General features: G+C 35.1%; 1 pseudogene; it reads left to right on the forward strand.

Moving 5' to 3' along the window:
- Nucleotides 1–26,207, forward strand: part of LOC121488796 — a 174,971-nt pseudogene that overhangs the window by 145,148 nt on the left and 3,616 nt on the right.

The following is a 26,207-nucleotide window of genomic DNA, read 5'->3' on the forward strand; positions in this document are numbered from 1 at the left end:
CCATATACTATCTTTCTAAGTATTTCATAGTCATACCTCAAACTAATAGACTATTAAATAAAATGTGTGCTTTCCTGCTACCTTGAAAAAATTATTTCATAATGACCAGATAAGCCAACGTTGAATTTAGGATTCAACGTTGAATTTTTGGATTCCTCAAACTTCTGCCCCAGAACTTGATACCAACAGAAGAGCTTGTTCCTAATCCCTGGTTTCTGGCACACAGCCTCATCCTGCAGCCCACCCTCCTTGTCCTTCCACCAAGCAGCTCCAACCATGAGGTGCCCACATTAGACACATTAGCCTGTATGTCCTAGTTCTGTCCCTTTATGCCTACAGCAAATAGCTATCCCTTGATCACCTTTTAGGCATAAGTATGTGAATAAAGCAACAAGATCCCTTGGAAGAAAAAAAGAGTTAAAAGGCATTGTGGACCTTAAAATGTGCTTGGAACCATCTGAACAAGGAATTTGGAGTTCTAGGCACCCAAAGACAAGGAATATGGGCAGCAGATGGATCCGAGCTCTTGTCCAATGGAGGGATCACAGGTGGAGGACAATCTAAAGGGGACTCCACAATCATAGGACCCAGGGCAGGGAACTTCTTTGCCCTGGTCTATTGCTGATATTGGATTTCCCTGCCCACTGCCAACTTTAATCCACTCTACCTGTAAATGTCATATTCAGAATTGCATTCATTACTAGTTCATGGTTACATTTTCACTTTCTTCTGAATTTCCTAACATGCCAATAAAAGTATTACAATGCACATATTTGTTTAAACTAGAAACCTTATGGTCATCTTAAACCCTTCTTTCAACACTTTGTTCCAATCCTCTATTTTTAGCTAACATCTCTAACATCCATAAGTTCTTTTCCACTCAAATTGCCATTGTACCAGATTAAAACGTCATTTTTTTTTCTGCATTATAGCAATAGCCTCCTAAATGGTTTTCCTGCCCATGTCATGTCCTAGCCCGGTTCATTCCCTGCACTATTTAAACCACAATTGCAGTTGTCATTGTTATCTTCAAAAACTTCCATGCCTGCCCACTGCCAAAAGAATAAAGCTAACATATGAGTTTAGTTAGCATTTTTCAGAATGATTTTTCAATATGACTTTTTTTTTCAGTATGGTCCGAAATTTAGCAGTAGCCATTTTTCTTGGGCCCATCTTGCCTTTCTCTTTGGTCACAGTGGGCTACTCATCATTCTCAGAATATCATGCACTTCTTATTCTTTTCCCATGCTATTTCTTGTTATCTAGGATGCCCTTCTCCAGTTCTGACACTTATGAACTCTTTCTCATCCTCCAAACAATTCAAACGTCCCCACAAATATGATAGACATCTTTGAGCCTCAGGCAGATTTAACAATTAATTTTGTCCTCATCTGTGTCCTGATTAAATTTTATGTCTAACTTTCTTAGAGCATTTATCAAATTAGCATAATACATATTGAGTTTAGCTGAATGGCAGAAGTGATTGCTCAGCTTACACTAATTTGCTCTTAGTTTGGATTTCCTCAAAACACCCTAAGACAAGGGTTTGTGTGCAAAGAGCTCACTTGAAAAGTGCAGGAATCACCGATACAGAGTAGGAAAGTGAAACGAGAAAAGAAACAGAAAACAGCAAATAAAGTTCACATCATGGGACCAGGTAACACTGGACTTAATAACACATGAGTCAACCCAAAACCATGGGGCTCTCATCAGCAATGACTAAAGGCTTTGCCCAGAAGTGTTAACTCCCCTTGTGTTTTTGGCCAGCTCTAGAGGTATAGTGGCTTTTCCTTTTGGAAAAAAATTCTCAGGCAAAGATACACAGACATTAGTAGCTGGAAACTGTGGTTCCTGTCAAATGCTCAGAAAGCCCAAATCTACAATCCTATGTTCTCTGTGGCATAATATGCAATAAACAGGGAATGATGGCTCATGGTCCTTCTATTATTACCAGTCTGTTCCATAATCTGTAGCTACATAACATTGCCTGAAGGCCACCAACACATTATTAACCGTAAAAGTTCTACTTCACAGCACTAAGAAGAAGCTATTATTAGAATTTTTAGAATCATTTTTCAGGAGAAACTAATGCTCACAGAATTTAATTCGTAGAATTTAAGTCGCAGAATCTGGGCTGTAGAGTTAAGGAGATCCAGAAAAGGCATTTGAATCCAGGTATTCTTCAAAGAATATGCAAATACTTAATAAAAAGATCTTAGAAGAATTAAACTGACTTCTCCAGCTTTTATATGTCATCTATTTACATTTAATTTTAGAGTCCAAATGATTAAAATTGACATTTGATTATTTCTATGCCTTGTTTTATTTATTTTTGAAAAGGTTTTATTTATTTATTCATGAGAGACACATAGAAAGAGAGGCAGAGACACAGGCAGAGGGAGCAGCAGGCTCCATGCAAGAAACCCAATGAGACTTGATCCCAGGACCCTGGGATCACACCCTGAGCCAAAGGCAGACGCTCAATCACTGAGCCACCCAGGTGCCCCTATGCCTTGTTTTAAAAAGCAGCTTTACATTTAATCCAAATTTATGAAATCTAAATAAAAGCTTTATTTATAAATTACTATGAGAATAATTAGTAGAAACAATGCATTGCTAATTGTTTTTAAAAAATCAATGATAAACGCATTATAGTGCCAAACTAAAGTAATACTAAATTTTATTATGGTTTACTATAAAAGTTCCAAAAGCCTAAATCCACGTCATTATTAGAAATATTAATGGATCTTTAGCTCTAAAAATTGTAACTTAATAAATTCTTTAAAAAAACATTAAACACAAATAAATAAATGCATATCTTTGTGGAATTTATTCATGAAAACCATCCAAAAGTTTGAAACAGATTTTTGTTTAGTTGTAACGAAAATCCTCATCACTGTATATTTGAGCAATATTTTTCATTCCTTCAAATTTTGCAAATTTGCTTCCAACCCTTTTGAAAGTAGGTAGAATATAAAACTTTAAAATAAGGATTTTAATGTCTATTGTGCAAGCACAGCTAGTATTGCCATATTACATTACGATCATAAGGTCAGTCCAGTTTATCAATTCCCCAAAAAGGAGAGGAATTCTTTAAAGTACTTGGACACAGTATTTTGTCTCCCATGAAGCAAAATGTTCTATAAATATTATCAAGAGCTGATATGTTTTTGAATAAATGGGAAATCATCCAGGTGATATAAAAAAATCAACTATTTTGCTGAAAAGCTCAGTAGAAAATTATTATCAATTCAGTTTTTGATTTAAAATAATGCAAAGTGAGTATTATGTTCTTAATGATTCCTGGACAAAAGCCTACATTAAATAATTGTATTAAGTTTTTAAAGAAAAATTTAAGATGTAACCAGGAATTATCTTAGGTCAACATTTACTCATAGGGGTGTGTTTAGAATTTATATTGAGTGACTTTTTCCTTATCAACCCCAGTAGATATCTCAGACCTGATTTCTCTAAAACAAAACAAAATTAAAATCAAAACCAAAAATAAGAATACACAAAAATCACCTGACTTTTTCACCTAGCAAAGATCATGAAACAGATTATTAAACCAAAAGCTCTAAAAAAAAAAAAAAAAAAAAAAAAAAAAAAAAAAAAAAAAAAAAAACAAAAGCTCTAAAAGTTTAGAAATATTCGGAAAAGATTAGTTTGTGTTATTTTCCAAAAGAGGAAAAAAATCTAATTGTTCAGTATAGTATTTGAAGCCTGGGATTTATCCAACAGTCTTCTGGCATGTTTGATAATAGATTTTGGGGGCACTTGGGGCCACAGTTGGCTACGCTTGACTGACCCAGGTTGTGATCTCCAGGTCATGAGACTGAGCCCCACATTGGGCTCGGTGCTGAGCCTGAAATCTGCTTAAGACACACACACACTCTCTCTCTCTCTGTCTCTACCCCTTCCCCCCACTGTCTCTCTTTCTAAAAATAAATAAATAAAACTTTTTTTAAAAGATTTTATTTATTTATTCATGAGAGACGCAGAGAGAAAGGGAGAGGCAGAGACACAGGCAGAGGGAGAAGCAGGCTCCACGCAGGGAACCAGATGTGGGACTCAATCCCGGGTCTCCAGGATCAGGAGATGGAGCTGAAGGTGGCACTAAACCGCTGAGCCACCGGGGCTGCCCTAAAAATAAATAAATAAAACTTAAAAAAAAATTTAAATAATGTATCTTGGAAAGAATAATTTGAAAAAAAAAAAAAGAAAAAAGGAAAGAGAGGGAATGAAAGTTAATCATATATTTGCAAGTAAATTATATTTTCAAAGGCTTTCTCACAGTATAGCTATAAAAGCTGTGACACATTCTAAAGCATCCATAAAATGACTTCTATCTCATTTGTATTCAGCATTTGTAAATTCTGTCTCAAGTAAAATAAGCAATTGGGTGCAACATTTGCAAACTTTTATAAATACTGTTTTAATTACTCTGCACTCCTGAATCCTTCTGTTTGGATTCAAGGCAGTGATGTCAAACATTATGAGAGTGTTTATTGCTGTGGAGTGGGATAGGACACTTATATGGTACATCTGTGTACTTTAAGACACTGCACAATATAACTCAAACACACACACACACAGGATTATAGGTAATCTCATTTTTAGGTCAGATTAGCACAAAATGATTATTGGTTGCAGTAAGTCTAACACCTCACTGAATTTCAGCTTGAATGAAAAATATTTTCCAATTACAAATGGCCTTTGAACTTACTGTATTTCCAAACAAGATAACAAACCAAAAAGAAATGTTAGCAATATAATTCAATCTTTTACAAGGAAGAATAGAATATCATGAATTGACATTAATCAATTTTAGTTCTAGCCTCTTTTTACTCACTAATTTGTTCACTCATTCCATGCATTTATTAAAATTCTTCTTTGGGTAGGCCTTGGACTAGGCACTCATAACACAAAATATAATAGTAAATAACTACCTCCTCTTAAGGAATGCCAGCTCATGAATTTATCCTTTCCTTTATTTATTGATGGATTGATTGATTGATTAATTTTAAGTAGACTTCACACCCAGTGTGGAGCCCAACGCTGGGCTTCAACTCGTGACCCTGAAATCAAGACAAGCCGAAATCAAGAGTAGGGTGCTTGACCGACTAAGCCATTCAGGCGCCCCTACCCTCCTTTTCTTTAAATGAAGTACCGTATCTAACTTGAAATACAGAAGAGTTAATATATAGCACAAAGTCTTACAAGTAAATCCTCTTTAACTTTCATGAGACTCTTCCTATCAGACATTAAATTTTATTCCATTTTCTCACAATAGACCTCACTTCTATTGCCACATCCCAAACAGTCTCATTTCTGGAATCATAAACTTAATTTTTTTCTGTCCCAAATATTCCATTATTTCATTCTCTCACTACCTTTCTTTCATTACAAATGTCATTTCACATATCAAAATCCTCCAATCCTTTAATCTTTATTTTTTTTATACTATCACTGTTTTTTACATAATTTTTTCAATTTATATATGTATTACAGTCACAGAGAGAGAGAGAGAGGCAGAGACACAGGCAGAGGGAGAAGCAGGCTCCATGCACCGGGAGCCCGATGTGGGACTCGATCCCGGGTCTCCAGGATCGCGCCCTGGGCCAAAGGCAGGCGCTAAACCGCTGCGCCACCCAGGGATCCCCTATCACTGTTTTTTAAATCTCCTTCCCTGAAGGGCCTGGAGGCCATGATGAATCATTTCCCATTACTACTTTCCACTCCACCCTAACCTGAATAAATTCAAAGGTTTGTATATATTCTATTCGCTATAGCCAAGGTCCTGGGTACTGCAGGACAAAAATCACACTACCTTATTGATTTGTTTCATGAGAAGTCAGGGTTTCCAAAGTCATCAACCAGGGATAACAAATTTTGTAACTGTCCCTGGTCAGACACCACTGTCATTTTCCTCAGATTAAGACATTTATAAATGGGGATCCCTGAGTGGCTCAGTGGTTTAGCACCTGCCTTTGGCCCAGGACATGACCTTGGGAGTCCAGGGATCGAGTCCCACATCAAGCTCCCTATATGGAGCCTGCTTCTTCCTCTACCTGTGTTTCTGCCTCTCTCTCTCTCCATGTCTCTCATGAATAAATAAATAAATAAATAAATAAATAAATAAATAAATAAAGCCTTTTTTAAAAAAAAGATATTTATAAACGTATTTAAATCCCATAATGCAAGGTTCATCCTTTACCATCTTACAATAAATAAATAAATAAATAAATAAATAAATAAATAAATAAATAAACCCTTCAGCAAGAGTTCCTTTGCTTGGAATTCCTTGCCTTTATCTATATTTCAATCCATCTTCCTTACTCAAGACTAAGTAAATCTTCAACCTCCTCCTTACAGATTGTGCTTCACTCATTTCATACTCTCTCCTCCATCCTTTAATTTTCTACTCCTTACTTCACATAAAAGTCCATTTTACAAAACTTTTCTCTGACTTACAGCTGACTCTTTTCCTCTTACTTTCTGTCGTCAGGATTCTCAAATCATTCTACTAGTAATTTTCCGAGAATTGCTTTCATCCTCAACCCATGACCACCTGCTTCCAACCCATTTCCAAAAGTGCTGCTTACTAACGACCTCCTAGTTTCCAAAATAAAGTGAGATGTTCTTCTGTACACAATTTGATATTTCTGTCATATCTGACATTAGTAACTACTGCTTGAAACTCTCCTCTTCCCTGATTTTTATGAACCCAACTATTTTCTGACTTTCATCCTTCATTTCAGGCCACTTTTCAACAGAATTTTTCTAGGGTCCATCTTCTTTACCCATATCTCTGTAAGTCTGTGCTAACTTTGGCTCTCCCCATTCTTCTTATGCTAGCTATTCTGTGTGGTTGACTTCAATCACATCCTTGGTTTCATCTGGCATACAAACTCTGATGACCCCCAAACTATATAACCATCTTAGATCCCCATCTTCCTCTTAAGCAGCAGACTTACATATGTGACTGCCTAATGGCTAACCTTCAAATAGTGAATACTATCTATTAAGTACTCATTATGCAATTACTTCTTAGTATAGGCACTGTTTCAAATGTTTAAATATATGGATTCATGTATTCTTCACAATAATTCTAAGCAAGTATCGTCATTATTTCTGCTTTATAGATGAGAAAACTGAGACTAAGAGTGGTCACCTCAGTACATATAGCTTAGAAATAAGAAAGCAATCCTAACTACTATACTAAATAGTTTCTAGAGTACCTACAAACACTCAAAGCTGAAAATATTTGAACTTTAGTAAGAATTCCTTACTTATCTCTACTGGTTTGGATGCCCTGCTTCTGTGTTTCCATGGCTCCCTACTTAGTACTCTACTGTAATAGTTGGATTTTTTTTCCTTTTCTATCTATCTTACTAGATGATTAGCTGCTTAAGGCCCAGATCATGCCTTTTATTCCTGAACACATAAAACCTAGCATAATGCTTCACATATAATATGATTTAATTTTATTAGTTGAATAAATTAGATTAAAAATATTTACTCTAATATTTTTTCATTGTCTCACTGGCCTCTACAAGAAATTTTCTTTAAAAAAAAAAAGGATTTATTTATTTATTTGAGAAAGAGAGAGCATGCTAGCAGCAGGAGGGGCACAGGGAGAGGAAGAAGCAGACTTCCTGCTGGGCAGATAGCCCAACTCAGGGCTTGATCCCAGGACCCTGGGATCATGACCTGAGCTGAAGATAGATGCCTAACCAACTGAGCCACCCAGATGCCCCAGAAATTTTCTTAATATGAAATAGAACCAAAAAAGTATTTTTTCATTTTCATTTTCTTTTTCGTTTTTTTTTTTTTCATTTTCTTCCTTAAGACAAACCCTTAGATAATAATACAGGTTTTGCTTGTTTGTTTTGGCTATAGATTGAAATCTAGCTTTCTGTTTAATTGATTTAAAACTTTTGATATGCCAAATTCAAAACAGTGTTTCTGCCACCACCATATTTTAGTGGAAAAAATTATGTGAGTGTAAGCACACATATATTACATATGTAGGAGAGAAAGGTGAATGGCAATTCATCTAATTGGCAATGGTAATCATTCCTGGGAAGTAGGACTGGAAGAAATCTATTTCCTACCTTATAAATATTTATACCATTTGCATTTTCCACAGGGCACGTATATTCCTTGTATTATAAATTTTATGATATTAAAAAAGAAATTTTAATGAAAAGCAGAATATCTATTTGCAAAGAGTAAAAGTATTTCATAGTGGAATCTTGCTATAACATGATGAGTATAGTGAAATTCTCCCTTTCAATAAGCAATTAAACTTGCTTAGAGAAACCCAAGATGAACCCACTGTATGTCAAATTCTATGAAAATGCCATAGGCTTCAAATGCATTTATTAAATTTCTGAAAAGGTTACTTCTTTTCACCCTTTGCTCAAAAGCACTAACAAACAATAACTGAAACTAGTATTATAATCCTTTTTTGTGGGGTTGGTGTGGTCATTTAAAAATTGTTAGTGAAAAGCCTCCTAAGGAAGTTTTCTTCCCAGCAATTTCCAGAGAACTTATTCTTAAATCTAAACAGTGGTTTAGGATTGCAAATCAGTTAACAATGTGTGTTTAGACTTAAAAATTAAAATATATTTCAAACTAAATATTTCAATATCAATTTCATGTTTACTCATCAATTCTTCAGTTTCGAGCTCTGTTTTCCCTGAAACAGTTGACAGTTTTCCTTTTGGGATTAAATAACATAGGATTAGTCTGTCTAAGGGACCATCTGTTCTAGGCCCTGTCATGACAATTCTGAGGACTTCAGAACAGCAACCTGTAGGTAAGAGGAAAAGAAGGGCATTCTCTATCAGGAGCCTAAGCCTCAAAAATGTCTGTTCCAAATGAATCAACACACAGCTCTGATTTGTACCAAGCAAGAGAGGATGGTTTTGTTTCACTATATGCAAACGTTACTTGATGTAAGGGTGTTTTTGTTTATTTGTTTTTATTTCATTAGTCTATATTTTACGATACAGATACATTATTAAATGCCTCAAGGGGTTTTCTCCATTTTATTTTATGAGTTACTGCTGATATTCCTGACCAAGCTATAAAACAAAGTCCAATTTATTAAATGTTAACTAATTTCAAGCAATCAGCAATATTTATATCATTTTAAAGCCTCAAAAGAGAAAAGCTGTCTTCCTACCTCAATTTCAAAAGTCCCTTAACAGAGTCTCAAAAAGCTCATGATAATATGAGAGGTACACGCAATGAGGTTGTTACAAATGAGGGTAAACAAATTCATGCTGATTTAGTATGAATCAGGTTAGTAAGGGAAGGTTAAAGAAACCTTTCCAACAGTCAGGAGTTTTCTACTAAATTGCAAAATAACTTTGTGAGATGTATGGCAGAAAGGAATGTGCTGGAAACTATTCCTGGGTCTACTCTGGAACTCCATCTTTTTTAAGAAAAAAACCATATATAGTTAGTTTAAGTAACAGTATGGGTTTTTTTTTCATTTTTTTGTTTTATACTTATTTTTATCTATATGTAATTATTTCATCACTTCAAAATATAAACCTACTATTAGTATCTTTTAATCAAATTCTTAAGTATCCATGGTGTATAAGACACACTGATAGGTCATGGGCCATGAAGGTATGAAAAGAGAACAATGATCTACAAGCATCAGAGGGTCAACCAAGAATTGAGGATTACCTTCTGAGATACAAAAGAAGACTCAATACGAAAGAGATAAAAATAGTCATCTTCAAAAGTGGCAAACTTTCAAGATTTCTGTAAACATATTTACAAATGAGACCAGAGTAACCTCCAGCCTTGAAGGAGAAGCCCAGGCTGTCTCTAAAATTCAGTCACTTTAACAAATATGCCTTTCAACTTCAACTTAAGTCAACTGATTGATGCAAAGAGCGAATTAAGCAGCTACCAATATTACTATAATGTGCCTGAGATCATTGTCTTATTAAAATAGAAAAGCTGCAAAATCTAGAAAAAAAATTAGCAAAATAAAAAGTTTGTGTCTATCATGGTCCACATACCCAAATGATGCAAACTTTGCTTTCCCCAGAAAAACTGTTCAGCTACTAAATAGTTATATTTTCAATAGAGTAAATCACTTCTTTCAAGCTCTCCCCTAGGATGAATGAAATATTTTCCTAAGCCATCACAAATCTTTTGCTCCTATTTTTTAGAGTATCCTTATAATTATTAATTTTATTTGTAATTTCCTTTACGTCTAGAAGGTAAAGTCCCAGTTATAGGAGATGATAGATAGATAGATAGATAGATAGATAGATAGATAGATAGATATAGATATAGATATAGATATAGATATAAAATTAATGTTAGCCCTGCAACTTATAAAACTTTCTGATGAATTCACAGTATATGACCAACTGATTCAAACACTCCCTGCAGAATGTGATCCCTGGGTGGCTCAGCGGTTTAGCACCTGCCTTCAGCCTAGGGCGTGATTCTGGAGTCCCAGGATCGAGTCCTGCATCAGGCTCCTGGCATAAAGCCTGTTCCTCCCTCTACCTGTGTCTCTGCCTCCCTCTGTGTCTCTCACGAATAAATCAATAAAATCATTTAAAACACACACACACACACACACACACACATACACACACACACAGGAAAAAACAAACAATACTGTTTTCTGATTTTCTGACCTTGAAGTCTTACATCATGAAAGGTAGCCCAAAAGGCCCTGCCTCCACCCCAGGATCTGTGTTTTTATGTCGCCTCTTGATGCCATTATGCATCCAAAAGTCATCAAGGCAGAGGTCACTTCTCAGAGAACTCAAACCCTATTACTTAAGGGACTTACGTGTGTATAGTTATTTGCACTGTAACAGAAAGATTAGCTCATCGTGTATATTCAAGCACCACGAAAACACCAACAAGGATGAGATAATATTTTACTGAAGGAATAAGAGAAGCTTAATAAAGGAATCAGAAGTCAGTCAAAGAACATTTTTTAGGTAATGTGGCATTCATTGAAAGGAGATTTGTATTTTGACAGAGTGGAAGGGAAGAAAATGCCAAGCTAAAATAAAAAGAGTAAATAAAAATTTACTCATGGGCCATGAGTAAAATGTTGCCCATGCTTAAGTAATTCAGAGATTCAAATTTAACTGATTTTATGATACATAACAAAAGAAGGGGCTATAAAGATAAATTGAGTTTGAATCCTAGTGCAGACCTGGTTTTCTTTGTATACCAAGCTGTTGACGTTATTTTCTAAGTACCTGGAAGAGCAATGGGTTTGAACAGAGATACTACATGCTGGGTCTTCTCTATGCAAAGATCATTCTAGCAGTAAGTAGGAAGAACAGAATTTGTACAGACAAGACAGAAAGCAATGCATTCAGTAGTGAAACTACTGTAATGATTGAGATAGAGGTTAATAAGGACCTGGACTAACATAGTGGCAATACAATAAAAAGAAGGAAAGAGATGGGTCATTATTAAATCTACTTAATAACTCAATTGTTTTACTTTGATGTGCCGTGTGTACTCCAATATTGAAATTAACTACAACTTTGAAAACTGGTTACAAAGAACTGGAAGATAATATCAATCAAAAATAATTTGATAACGTATGTATATTTTGTAAATTCCATTAACTAGGAACCTCAGAAATATAAGAAAAATCTGTCATCGTGGGTTCTATTATGTACAGATCAGTAATATTACCTGGTTTATAGAGATGTAACTTTAATCACATTAATTTGATTCCCTTTCTTAGTTGAGAAACTTAGTGACACAATTAAATTTCTAGTTAGCTGGAACTGAAGAACAGGAACAACTAACTGTGGTCAATATAAAGATTCCAGGAAGCCTTCTCAGGGCTGTTGAAGAAGAATCTTTCTCTGACAAAGGAGGTGAAATGAGAACATATGCACTACATCTTCCTAGGAAGATCCATTCATTCACTTATTCATTCACTCACTTGGCCAATATGTAGTGAGCATTCATTATATGCCAAGATAGAATATTGGGTTTTGGGTAAATAGAGATAAAGGAGATAAAGTTGCTGCCTTCAAGGGAGCTCACAGTCTAGTAATGTCAGTGGCCAAAAGAAGTTAAAGCACCTGAGTAACGTGTTACAAATAGAATATAGGGCACATGGAGGCTGTGGACCTGGATGTCAGGAAAGGGAAGATTGGAAGGGGTGGTCAGAAAAGTTTGCCCAGAAAAAAAGTATACCTAAATCCTAATGAATGAGAAGTGATAAATTAAGAATAATAAAATATACTCACACTTAGATATTAGGGCTTTGTATATTTATACTAATAACTAGAGTTATTTTCTCTAAAAGTTTAATATAGGCATATAAGTTAAAGATATTTTAATTTTTCTTTTAATGTAGTCATAAGAAATATGTCTAGCTATTACTTCTAAATTATTATTTCTAAATTAATTGTTTAATTAAAATTTGGTAAAGCACTATTGTAACATTGCACTCTTAAGGGATAAAGATGAAAACATCAGCCTTTTCTATAAAACACTGGTAAATTAAAAATCTGCTTAAAGTCTGTAAAAGGAAAGACTACCGTGGAGAGCCACATACTCTTTAGCCCTCTCCTCCTGGCTCCTAAAATTTATCATAGGCCATTGTTTTCTGGATGGCTATTTAGCAGCAAAGGTGTATTTAATTGAGACTGTTGATATGGAAATTTTCCATAATCAAAATTCTAGTGTTGAAATATTTCTATAGACCATGTAATACAACCTCCTACTTTTTACGTCTGAAGGTAAATTGAGGCTCAGAGCATTTAAGCGGCCTACAAGTTTATGCATTAAGCTTCTTCAAGAACTAGAAATAAAATCCAGATCTCCTCGAAATACAATTTTCTTTCCCTTCTGTAATTTGCTGATATAATTAGCTGTTATCTTATGGTACAGCTGTTGACTAAAATTTGGCAAGGCTCAGCTATTGCCTGTTCCTTTTTCTGTAGATCCCATCTTGAAAGAAATCATCACCTATCTTGCCAAGTATCTGTCATTTTAGGATCCTCTCTCCTACAAATCCAGTTTGTCATCATGTCCTGTTAGTTCTGCTTTTATTTTTTTTTTTAATTTTTTATTTATTTATGATAGTCACAGAGAGAGAGAGAGAGGCAGAGACACAGGCGGAGGGAGAAGCAGGCTCCATGCACCGGGAGCCTGATGTGGGATTCGATCCCGGGTCTCCAGGATCGCGCCCTGGGCCAAAGGCAGGCGCCAAACCGCTGCGCCACCCAGGGATCCCAGTTCTGCTTTTAAATAAGCTTCAGATATGTCCCCTCCTCATTATCCTTCCTACTGTTGATATAATTAGAGCAGTTATTACGTCAAACTCTGACTAGGTGAATAATTTTCCTACCTTTGGTCTCTGCTCCAATCTAACCTGCTACTTGCACTAGAATAAACTTTTAAGATGGCAATTCTGATAATTTTCTGCCAGTTGGAAGCCCTCCAGTGGCTGCCTGCTGCCACAGGACAAAGTCCAAGAGTACTAGATACTACATGACCTGACCACCAATCATATCTCCCACCATAACCACACTCACACCCTGCCGGCAGTTTCCTGAAGGTGAAATGCTGTGTCTTGCCTCTATACATGTTGTACCTCTCCTTAAAATACCTCCTTAGCATGTCGCTAACTCATTTTCACCTTTCAAGATATCCTAAAGTGCAACTTTCTCCGGGAAGTCTTTATTGGCATTCCTTCAACATCTAGAGGTGTTAGGTGTCTCACTTTTAGTTCTCAAAGCATTTTGGGCACAAATCAATCATAACATTTACCCAACTGCAATATAACTGTAAATTTACATATCTATCTCTTCCACTAACCTCGAATTTCAGGCAGGGACCCACTTTCATCTCTGCACCACTAGAACCTAGCACAATAATTAACACATAATTTGTACACAATAAATGCTTATTGAATAAGAGAAGAAATTATTAAAACTGAATAAATAAAAGAATGAAAAAGTGAATGTCTATAATGCAAATAAAACAGAATCCATATTTTAAAATATAATTATAGAGATAAGCACCAGAGAAATGATTTTGTTACACAAGTTTAATAGATAAAAGAAATATGCAATTTTTGAGTCTATATATTACCTAATGCAAAAAATAAGTATATTTATAGATGAGATAGTTTTTGTGGGAATATATTCTATAGTTCAACTTCACCTGCATTTTAACTGCTTTAATCTCTAAGCTGAAAGGTCTTTTAAGGGTACTCAAGTCTTCTGTATAAAATTGTTGAGTTTTAAAACTCCTGGTCATGAGATCTTCTTTTTGATCAAGTAATGAGATACCACTAGCACCAGATTTCTCATGAATACACAATGTGGGGGCCTGTCTTCTGTGATTGCTTCCATAGGCTATCATCAGTGCAAGTTCTGTAAAATGTGGGTGCAGAGTATAAACTAATTCTAAATAATAGTAAGAGTACAAATGCAATGGACCTGTATCAAAAGGAGAAGGTATATCCCTCACCATTTCAACCTCTGGTTAAATGCCACAAGTCTAGCTTTGATCTTTTTTGTGACCTTTTCAAGCACTAATTATTTTTTTAATGATCTATGAATTCAAATACATGTTTGTCATTGCCCTTCCTATGATGCATTACAGGGTATTAGCAAAGCAAAATAAATCTGATATTGAAGGTTTAATTGCACAGCTTTTGCATACACTTTAATAGGTAATGCAAAACCTTCTCAGCAGGTGCACTATGAGATTATGTGATTTTTCATGAATAATTCATTATTTTTTTAAAAGCACTTCTGCTAAGATACAATTTGCAATAATGTTTTTCAAGAGAGATCAGTGAAAATCTGAAGCTGTCATTGCCAATTTGTTTTGGTTCAGATTCAAAAGGTCACCCACTTGACACAATGGAAACTAGAAATGCCCTTTTATTTTTTTATATCAACATGGTATACTTCATATTTTCTATCTAAAATATTTTTGAGATCTGAAACATAAGGACTTTTATACTATCCAATGAAAATTACTTAGAAAACATAAAATTTTATAAAAATTTCCCCATTAAATTAATTTCAATAGAATTCTCTAACAAGGCAGAAATCATCTCAGGATTCGATTTCCTGCCATAAAACATGTGGGAGAATTTGAGTAAAAATGCCATCTTACTCTACTATGGACCTGAAAGTCTGTAACTCAAATCATAGCCCTTATATAGACTATCATTAAAAATGTCAGTTTTTTTCTCTCAAAAAGAAATAAGCACTTCCCATAATACTATTTCATAGCCAATATTATTGTATATAGGAGATTGGTAGATAATTACTTCATTTTTTAAAGATTTTATTTATTTATTTGAGAGAGAGAAAGACCAAGCAGGGGAGGAAGGAGGTGCAGAGGGAGAGGGAGAAGCAGAGTCCCTACTGAGCAGAGAGCCAGACCTAGGGCTTGATCCCAGGACCCTGATATCATTACCTGAGCCAAAGGTAGATGCTTAACTGACTGAGCCACCCAGAGGCACCCCAATAATTTCATTTTTAAGATGAAAAAAACTGACAGCATGAAAGGTTAAAAGTCATAAAATTAAGCTAAGATTCAGGAATAAAACACTTTTATTAAGTGCTATCATTGCCTAGGATAATAGGAACGTTATTGCCATAGGCATTTTTCTTCATACAAAGCACATTTGAATTATAGGTAATAGACATCATGCTGCATGCAAATGCAATAAGGAATATAGCATATCAAATTTTAGAGTTAAAGGACAAAATAAATCAGAATTTAAGACAGGTTATAAATACATATTATTATTATTTATCCCCCCCAAATAAAATTTAGACGGACTATATTCTTTATCAACATCACACTGTGTTTCTTACCTAACGTAAGAATATTTTTCTTAAATAATACTTTATATCGGGATCCCTGGGTGGCTCAGTGGTTTAGCGCCTGCCTTCTGCCCAAAGCGTGATACTGGAGTCCCAGGGCTGAATCCCACATCAGGCTCCCTGCATGGAGCCTGCTTCTCCCTCTGCCTGTGTCTCTGCCTCTCTCTCTCTCTCTCTCTCTCTCTCTCTCTCTGTCTCTCGTGAATAAATAAAATCTTTTAAAAAATACTTTATATCAATACTTTTATCTCCATCATTACCTAAAAACATTTTAAAAATTACCTAAGCTCTATTGTTTTTGGCTAAGCATAGAAGTTAGTATAGGTCACAGATCCAAAAAGGTAAAGAGCCCTTTCTGGGTTTTCAAGAGAGAAAGAGCAGACCTTCATTTTTGTCAGAATTAAAAGAAGAAGGAAGAAGAGGAAGAAGAGGAAGAGGAGGAGGAGGAGAAGGAGAAATAAACTGTTAGAACAGGTTTGGAAATAATGTTTGCTACAACTTTACCTGATTGCTTGATTAAGGCAAGAAATCCCTATGACTCGGAAAAGTTTTCAGAAGCTCTGCTGTTCTAAGGGTTGGGAGGCTGAAGTGGTTGCTAATACTGATAACTGGTGGAAGCAACAGGGATCGAAACCAGATGTTTTAACCCAAGTTCTGCCTTAATTTCCTGTCATCAGCAACCTCAGATCATAGTGGTTATTTATCTAGGTCCTCCAAGAAGCGTTTCCTCCTCAGCTACCTTTGCTCCAGCTAGACCCCAAGACCTGACCTTTACTGCCCACCTGCTTGTACTAACTTACCTTTGTCTTATATTTTTCCTTAAGCTCTTCTTTCTGGTTTACTCCTTAATTCAGACAAGTGACATCTGAAACCACCCGTAAGGTGAAAATGAATGCCCTGGCAAGACCTCCCTCTGGTCCAGACCACCCAGACCATTTGAGCTAAACCCCCAAATTATGCCTGTGCAGATGGACCATGAAGTGACCCCCCAGAATGGCCAGAAATTACCTTTAGCTCATTATAATATTAATCTCTGCCCAAGGAGGAGCCTCAGTCTCATTTACATAGCATGCATTGTACATCTAAGCCTTAAGGCACATGTGTGACATTAAGCTGCCTCTATATACGATGACAAGGCTTCCCTATCTAAATATTCATCTTAACCCTAAACAAAAGGTACCCATTCATTTTCCTTCAGGAGTCAAGGCCTTGGACGCTATTCCCAGGGATCTCCCCTATTTGCTACAAATAGAGTTGCCTTTGTGGGACAATTCCACGGGGTGTATCTGGGACTCACCAAGGAGCAGACTCACGTTGGTTCACTTACACTTTCATTATCAGGTTCTCTATTTGATAACTTTGCTTTGTAATTCACTTCTCTTACAGCCTCAGAAAGAGAGGGTGCTCTTCCAACACTGACTCCCAAACTCACTGTCCCACTTCTGGGGCACCATGAAAGGTACAATAAATAAACTATGATTTGAAAGCAGGGTCTAGAGCTGTCCCTACCTCTTGTTTTCCAACATCTTCTATTCTGCTCCAGGGTACTCTCTCCTGTGTTTGATTCTTAAGATACATACAAGCAAACAAAAGCAACTACTCAAAAATATATTTGCTAGATCCTCAACTTCCCGTTCATTTACTTCTCTTCTTACCCTTCCTGAATTCAGGCTTCTTGTTAAGAAATCTTTAAAGCTAAGAAAGAGACTTAAAACTCAACAATAAGAAAACAAACAACCCAATTAAAAAATAGACAAAAGAGTTCACCAGAGAAAATAAACAGATGGTAAATAGGCATATGAAAAGATGCTCAACACCATTTCTCATTAGAGAATTACAAACTAAAGCAACAATAATACACCACTAATACTCTATTAGAAGCTGGAATCTTAAAAAAGTGACCATACCAAATACTGCAAAAGTGACCATACCAAATACTGCAAGGATGCAGAGCAACAGGGAATTTCATTTGTTGTTAGTGGGAATATAAAATGGGATAGCCTCTTTGGCAGACAGTTTGGCAGTATCTTACAAAGCTGAACGTAGCAACTTTATCACAAAGAAAACAGTCTGATTCAAACATGGCAGAGGATCTGAATAGACATTTTTCCAAAGAAGACATATAGTATATGAAAAGGTGCTCAATATTACTAAATGTAAGGGAAAGGAAAACCAAACTGCAATGAGATATCACTTCACACCTGTTAGAATGGCTAATATCACAAAGGCAAGAAATAACAAGTATTGATGAGAATGTGGAGGAAAAGGAACCCTCCTGGACTGGTGGTAATTTTATAATTTGGTGTGGCCACTACAGAAAACAATATGGAAATCCCTCAAAAAAATAAAAAAAAAAACAGAGTGACTGGGTGCTGCAGTCGGTTAAGCATCCAACTCTTGGTTTCAGCTTAGGTTGTGATTTCAGGGCTGTGAGGTCATCCTGCGTCAGGCTCCTTACACAGCACAGAGTCCACTAAAAAGTCTCTCTCCCTCTTGCTGCTCCTTATATGTATTTATATTTATATTTATATTTATATATATTATATTTATATTATATTATATTTATATTATATTTATATTTATATTATTTATATATATTTATATTTATATATATAAATCTTTTTAGAAAATGAAAAATAGAACTACCACATGATCAAGCAATTCCACTTGATAATCAGAGAAAATGAAAACACTAACTCAAAAAGATACATGCTCTCCTATGTTCATTATGAACAAGGGCCATATTAGGGAAGCAATCTAAGTATCCACTGATGAATACAGAGAATATGGTGTACATACACACACACACACACACACACACACACACACACTGAAATATTATTCAGCCATAAAAAAAGAATGAAATCTTGCCATTTGTGACAACATAGATGGACCTTGAGGGCATTATGCTAAGTGAAATAGTCAGACAGAGAAAGATAAATACCATATTATTTCACTTATATGTGGAAATCCCTCCATCAAAAAAATTAGCTCAGAGATGCAGAGAACAGATCAGTGGTCACTAGAGGCAGGGGTGGGGGTTGAGTAAAATGGGTGAAGGGGGTTAAAAATGCAAATGTCTCGCTATAAAATAAATAAGTTATGGGGATATGATGTACAGTGTGGTGAATATAGTTAATAATACTGTAGCGTATATTTGAAAGTTGCTAAGAAAGTAAATCTTAGAAGTCCTTATCACATACACAAAATTTTTTTGTAACTATGTATGGTGATGGATGTTAACTAGACTTATTGTGGTGACCATTTCACAATATATACAGATATCATTATATTGTAAACCTGAAACAAATATAACGTTCTATGCCAATTACAGCTAAACAATTTTTTAAAAAGCTAAACACAGTATTACCACACAATCCAGCAATAACATACCTGGTTACTTACTTAACTGATCTGAAAACACATCCACTCAAAAATGTGCACACAAATGTTTATATCAGTTTATTTCATAATTACTGAAACTTGTAGGTAACCAAGATGCTTTTCACTAAGTGAATGTAAGAAAAACTCTGGTCCATATATACAATAGAATATTACTGAGTAATTTTTTTTAAAAAGAGCTAATAAGTCATGAAAAGTCATGGATGAATCTTAAACGTGTATTGCTATTTGAAAGAAGCCAGTCCGAAAAAGCTACACATATTACGATTTTATTTATGTGACAACATGGGAAAAACAAAATTACAGAGATGATAACCATATCAGCGGTTGCCAGAGGTTCAAGTGGGTGAGGAGCATTAATTAGGTGAAACTATTCAGTATGACATGGTAATGGCGAATACAAGATACTAAGTATTTGTTAAACCTATTTAAACTATTCAGCATAAAAAGTGAATTTAATATACACAATTTTTTTGAAAAATCATTTAGGAAGTCAGGCGGTTCCAGAATAGAATGCTGATTGTGACCGAAGAACCTCACTATATTACAAATGTGCGAAAAAAAACCTCACTGAAAGGGGAAAGAAGAGGCCAACTGAAGTAACTTTGGAAATGAATGAGTCAGGGAAACCTGGCTCCATTTAGAATGGTAAATTAGAGATAAGCAAAGAGTCTAGAATATCCATGTGGCAATGGATTAGAGCCTGAGACAACGGCAGGATCTGGTGTTTAGCTTACTATAGGAATAGATGGTTACACAAATAAATATTTTATGTGTACATACACAGGTTAGTGCACACACATAAGTATCCTTGCTCTGTCAGTGGAGGGGGCTTAGAAGCAATGACATGCTATTCACCTAGCCCCAGATCTTGTTTCCTAGGAAGCTGATACTACCAACATGTTTTTTATTTTTAATTATATTTTTGACTTGTTTATTTTAAAATTATATACAGATATGAAAAAAATGAATAACATTTTAAGATAAACTCACTTATAACTACCACCCATATCATAAAGATCATAAAGTAGAATTTTGCAAACCACCCAGAAGCTCCTCCATATAACCCCTGATCACAAGTTCATTTTCTCCCCAAATAAAACCACTATCCTGACATTTATAAAATTACTTCCTTCTGTTTTATTTTTAAAATATATTTTATTATGTATTATGTACATTGTTTATGCTTATTAAAAATATATAATATTTTTATCACCTACATATTGTTAAATTAATTAAACAAGGAGACCATCAGATCAAAATGACTTGAATGCCAAGGCCTATGAAAGTAGGCAAACCAAAATGCCTAAGTCTGTAAGTGCCTCATGACACTCATGAAATTAAAACCTAAGTACAACCAATCACAACCAACCAGCTATTGAATAATTTCCTTACTTTGCTTCCACCTTTTCTCTATAAAACTCTCAATCCATCACCTATTGATGGATTGCTCTAATTACTTCCAGTTAAGCAGTGCCCAATTGGAATGGAGTTTTGATCAAATAAATTCTTAAAATTTTTAGTATGTCTCAATTTAGCTTTTAATAGTATGTATCCCTAGACATCATAGTTTAATCTTGGCCCCCTTTTTAAAAATTTGCTGTGCCTTTTAAGTCTTTTTTAATCTATTGTTCCTCCTTTTCCCCTTTCCGCCCTTATAATTTATCTATTAAAAAACCTGGAGCATTTGACCTGTAGAATATTCCAGTAGGTTCCCTTAGCAGTTTAGTTCTTTCAAGTTTGTTCCTTCAGCTCCCTCAGTGATCCCATGAGGTCCCTGACAACCCTGCATAAATCCTTCTCTGTTTAAACTGGCTAGAGTGAGTCCAAGTGCCTGTAGCTAAGAATACTGATTACAGTGAGAATAGCATTTTTATTACAAAGTTAATTTCATATATATAATTTTATACTTATGTAAAGTCAAATGTAGGATGAAGATTAAAGTTATCAGTGAGAGAATGCTTATTGAAATTTTTATTCCCCTAGGGAAAAACCAAACCCATATCACAAGGAATACTGTTTCATCTCAGTGAGTTAAAGTCGTGTTGACATTTAGATGCCAAATATTTCTAAAGGTGTTTGCCACTTATTAGAACTTCATATAGAAATCTCGGCCAATAGGATTAAAATAAGTAAAGATGTTTGTTAATGTGGATGAAAATTTCCAGACAGAGAAACATGTAATGAGTGACTTGAAGAAAAATTTAGATATATTTCCAACAAAATCCAAATTAGCTCTATCGTTTGAAAATAAGATTTAACCTTTAATAGGCATAAACAGCATACATAATACTCCCTCAAATTAGAGGTAATCATTTATCTTTATATTCAGGTTGAAATTCCTATATAATTTAAATAAAACCAAAAACAAAAGATTCAAAACATGGACAATGTCCTTAACAAAAAACAAAGTCTGTACGTATGAAATGACTTTAAGTGTAACTACTATTAGATGTAAAGTAGGAAAAACCAATCAAGCTTCAGAATTATGACTTGAAGGGAGCCAGGAAACAGCAAGGAAGATTATTTAAAAACATTCACTGTCAAAAAAATAAATAAATAAATAAATAAATAAATAAATAAAAAATAAAAACATTCACTGTCATCATTCTAATCCAATACCTTTACTGACTATTCTGTAAACATAAAAGAAAAAAATCTGAGGGGAAAAAAAAGCTGGATAATAATTTAATAAACTTACCACATATTTTATATCTTTTCCATTTTACCAGGCAAAGGTCCAGAAGCATAATTACTGTTTTAGTGAAATGTATCTTTGGCATTACCCAGAGTAGTTGAAAGTTCTCCAGTAACAGTGCCTAATAAAAAGATAAGAAAATAGTGCCAAGACATATATAATAGAAATGTATAGGTCATAATATCATGATGACAGAGACATTAGCAGAGATAATGCTAAAAATCTATATATCACATACATTATTTTTTTTTAATTTTTATTTATTTATGATAGTCACAGAGAGAGAGAGAGAGAGAGAGGCAGAGACACAGGCAGAGGGAGAAGCAGGCTCCATGCACTGGGAGCCTGATGTGGGATTCGATCCCGGGTCTCCAGGATCGCGCCCTGGGCCAAAGGCAGGCGCCAAACCGCTGCGCTACCCAGGGATCCCTATCACATACATTATTAATTAACACTAAAAGTGATCTATTCCAAAATACCTTGCTCAGAACAAATAACTATTTGTATCCCAAGTACTTCCTTATTCTGTTATGTTTTACTTAATACCAAAATTCATTTACACAACAGCATATGTCTATAAAGCACTAAAAGCCTATAGGAGGAATGGCCAGTGTGTGGCAGGCATGGTACTATTTGTACCAGTCCTATGTTTATATCAGATATTTCTAACTGATGACAATATACTCTTTCCTGAGGACCTGGGCAAAGACTCGGATTCTTTCTTAACTTAGTGTTCCAGATAGCTACTATTAAATGAACAAACACAGGTGATCCATGAGATAAAATATATTTGCCCTCCCTGGTCTGGAGTAAATAGGTAAGGAAAAAAGCTTGTATTATTCAGTAAAAGATAATTCAAGAAACAGCCAGTAATAAATAAGAATATGCATCATTGATAATTTCTAAGAATAATGCTTTATAATGGGAAAAGTTTTTAACTTAGATGTGAAAAGTCATTTCTTCAAGTGGTATGATAATCAAATGATTTCAGTCCCTTGTCTTTCAAACCATATTGTCTAATCTTCTATACTACAGAGTGCTTATATCCATACTTATAAAAGGGATATTCCATAGAAAGTATTATACTTTGAATATCCTTTACGATGCATGTTTCCGAAGAGAGCACATATGTGAAATAGACTAACCGTGTTGCATCAAATTTTGATATGTAAATGTATGCTTCTTTGGAAACAAAAAATCAACTTAAAAAATTATTGAACTTCTACTATTGGCAACAGAACTAAAGAAATTACTGTGTGGTGATTCAAAATATGTGCTCTGGAATCTTAACGCTTGGAGTCAAGTCCTGGCCCCACCTCTCACTAGCTGTGTGGTCCTGGGCAAGCAACTTCTCTAAAGTGTGAGTTTCCCCAACTATAAAATAGGGTAATAGGGGATCCCTGGGTGGCTCAGTGGTTTGGCACCTGCCTTTCCCCCAGGGTGTGATCCTGGAGTCCTGGGATCGAGTCCCACATCGGGCTCCCTGCATGGAGCCTGCTTCTCCCTCTGCCTGTGTGTGTGTGTGTGTGTGTGTGTGTGTGTGTGTCTTATGAATAAATAAATAAAATCTTTTTAAAAAGTAGGGTAGCGAAAAAAAAAAAAAAGTAGGGTAGGGGATCCCTGGGTGGCTCAGCGGTTTAGCACCTGCCTTCGGCCCAGGGCATGATCCTGGAGTCCCAGGATCGAGTCCCATGTCAGGTTCCCTGCATGGAGCCTGCTTCTCCCTCTGCCTGTGTCTCTGCCTCTGTGTGTGTGTGTGTCTATCATGAATAAATAAAGAAAATCTTTTTTAAAAATAGGGTAAATATATTACCTATGTCACTGTATAAGCTAAAGAAATACAATATTGCAGCACAAACTACAGCATCTACCTCTAGTAAACACTCAACAATATCACTATTATGTTGTTCTTGTTATTATTATAAAAGTTACTATTATTATTATAATACAAAGACCAATAGGATTCATTATATTCAACTCTTGCTTCCAGAGTCTGGGAGCATGAGTAGGAGGAATTTGGGAGGTGAAAGGAAGAAATAGAATACGTCTCAGAATAATACTGGTATAATACATAACAGAATAATATTGGAACATTGATACAAAAATTGTTATATCGATTCCACCTGAATTGTTGGAATACAAGAAAATAGGTAAAAGGATTAAGAAAGTCCTCACTGAGAAGATATAATTTGAGAAAAATCTGGAAAAATAGATGTACACGATTTTAGCAAATAGAAGGATCAACATGAGCAGAACCAGAAAGAAAGCAGAGGACATGTTTGGAGAGTAATGAGCCAAGATAATAGTAGGGGAAAATGTAGAAAAATAATTTAAAAGACACAGTGAGGGGCAGCCCAGGTGGCTCAGTGGTTTAGCGCCACCTTCAGTCCAGGGTGTGATCCTGGAGACCTGGGATGGAGTCCCACATTGGGCTCCCTGCATGGAGCCTGCCTCTCCCTCTGCCTGTGTCTCTGCCTCTCTCTCTCTCTCTGTCTCTCATATGAATAATAAATAAAATATTTTTTTAAAAAAGACACTGAGCCATATTTTGAAGGGCCAAGAATGCTGTGCTAAAATACTGAATTTTTTATTGAAGTATAATGAATATGCAACGTTTTATTAGCTTCAGGCATACAATATATTGGCTAAATAATTCTATACATTACTGTAATGTCATTACAATATCATTGACTATATTCCCCACCCTGTACTTTTAATATCCATAGAAATTAATTTAGAAACTCAGCATGTAATCTGGACCTAGAAATCTGGTGTAATACTAAGCCAAAATCGAGAGCCTTTGTGAGGCAATGATGTCTCTATCCCCAAAACTTAAGAGGTCAATCAAGCATATTTTATTATTTCTTTACTTCAAATTATTTTTAAAAATATATTTTAATTAACATTTTAGAATTACAGAGAAAGTCTTCTTTCTAATAAATCTAATGTATTTCAGGATTTTCACAATGATACTCAAACCTGCTTTAATTCTCTCTAACAATAACCAATAAATACAAGCTATGTAAAAAAGTTCTCCAAAACTGATATTTTAAGCATATTAACAATACCTGGATAATAACCCATATTAATAGAAATATCTTAAATATAAAAAGATGATCTCCAAATATTTACTTACTTATTATAAAAGTTATTATTGAGCTTTAAATCCTATATTCAGCTAAAAAGTGGTAGGTTTGGTTTTATAACAACTAGAAAAATGTGTGTAAAAACTTCTCTCCAAACAAGGTTATCTATTTAAGGAAACAAGATACACATGTTTTACAAAAATAAAATAAAATACCATGTTAAGCGGCAAAATAAAGACAAAAGTAGAAGAAGCTAACTTTTTTTGAGAGCTACAAAATATGTATCTTGTAGCTCATCGAATCCACCCAGCAGGCCTGGTTTTGCAAGTAGAAGTTACCAATAATCCTTGCTCTTGCTAGCAAAGAAGGCTGAGACTGGGCTATAGAGCTAGAAGTTCAAATGATAGTGCTGCCCCTTACAGGCTTTGTGATCTTAGATGATTAAGCCTCTAAGTCTCTTTCTTCATCCATTAAATCAGGAAAGTAACAGCACTTAATACTCAGAGATGTTGTGAAGGGAACTAAGGAAGTACATGTGAAATAATAATACCCTATGAGAGCATTTATACAAAGTGCTCTCTAAGGAATCCTAGTCCTAGAAAATTGCCTTGACCAGAAAAGTTCTATAGTCTTATAAAGACTGATGCTTGAAAAATCCTATATATATAATTTCTACATAAACTATTCTATCATTTGATAGATAATCTCCCAAAACTCACAAATAGAGAAAAATAGAAATAGATGTACAATATTTAATAAAAGTAAGAGATATCTTCAAACCCAAAATACAATATAAGAAGAAAGTAGACAGTCTAGCAATGCATTTAACAAAATGGTGGCTGTTATATCTCAGAGATTTCCAAAGGTAATAATTGGAAGAGTTTGCTCCACAGATCATGATGATGTTCATAGTTCACCTCACTCAGAGGTGACAGGATTAAATAAGGTGGGGAGGGGTGAATGAAAACAGGAAGATTGGTGGAAAGTCTAAAAAGGAACAGTTAAGTATGGCGGTCCCTACCATTACCTCCGTATCTCTAAGTGAATAAGTGTAACACCACCACCGACCACCCTGAGAAACCAGCCTTTTCTGTATCTGTTGAATCAGAGAGGCTAGATTCTGAGACACCAGGCACCGTG

The sequence above is a fragment of the Vulpes lagopus genome, chromosome 4 (assembly GCF_018345385.1).
Source record: "Vulpes lagopus strain Blue_001 chromosome 4, ASM1834538v1, whole genome shotgun sequence".
Classification (NCBI taxonomy): domain Eukaryota; kingdom Metazoa; phylum Chordata; class Mammalia; order Carnivora; family Canidae; genus Vulpes; species Vulpes lagopus.